Source organism: Chaetura pelagica, unplaced genomic scaffold (genome assembly GCF_000747805.2).
Source record: "Chaetura pelagica isolate M959 unplaced genomic scaffold, ChaPel_1.0 scaffold187, whole genome shotgun sequence".
In the NCBI taxonomy this organism is placed as follows: Eukaryota; Metazoa; Chordata; class Aves; order Apodiformes; family Apodidae; genus Chaetura; species Chaetura pelagica.
In genome coordinates, this window is record NW_009953900.1 from 76,150 (window position 1) to 76,899 (window position 750).

At 52.3% G+C, this 750-nt stretch overlaps 1 protein-coding gene across 1 annotated transcript in view; it reads right to left on the reverse strand.

Moving 5' to 3' along the window:
• HSPG2 (heparan sulfate proteoglycan 2) overlaps positions 1-750 on the reverse strand; it is a gene marked incomplete at its 5' end in the record, with an annotated part of 33,419 nt that overhangs the window by 25,622 nt on the left and 7,047 nt on the right.

The window sequence follows — 750 nt, forward strand, 5'->3', positions numbered from 1 at the left end:
GAAATGGGGTGAGCCCATGGCGGGGGGGTATAATGGGATGGTATATGGGAGTGCAGATACTGGGGTGAGTCCATGGGGTGGGCAATTAGGGTGTATACTGGGGTGCAGACATCAGGGTGGGTATATGAGGAGGTATATTGGGGAGGGTATGTCAGGGGTATATTGGGGTCCAGATATTGGGGTGAGGTCATGGGGACCTGCATATAAGGGGGGTATACTGGGGTGCAGATATTGGGGTGAGCCCACTAAAGTGAGTCTTTCAGGGTGGGTATATCAAGGTGAGTGTATTGGGGTGGGTGTAAGGGTAAGCACACTGGGTGGGTCTATCAGTGGGTGCCCACCAGGGTGGGTATATGGGGGTGGGTACATCAGGGTGAGCACATCTAGGGGGAGTGGGCTGAGGTGGGTGTAAGGGTGAGAGTATCGGGGTGGGTTTATGGGGATGGGTGGAATTTGGATGTGGATATTTGGGGTGGGTATTTGGCGGTGGGTATAGGGGGGATGGGTACATGGGGAAGGCATTGGGAGGTAGGTATTGGGGATTAGGTATTGGGGATTAGGTATTGGGGATTAGGTATTGGGGATTAGGTATTGGGGATTAGGTATTGGGGATTAGGTATTGGGGATTAGGTATTGGGGATTAGGTATTGGGGATTAGGTATTGGGGATTAGGTATTGGGGATTAGGTAGTGGGGGTGGGTATAAGGATTTGGGTATTGGGGAGTGGGTATATGGGGTGGGTATAGGGGG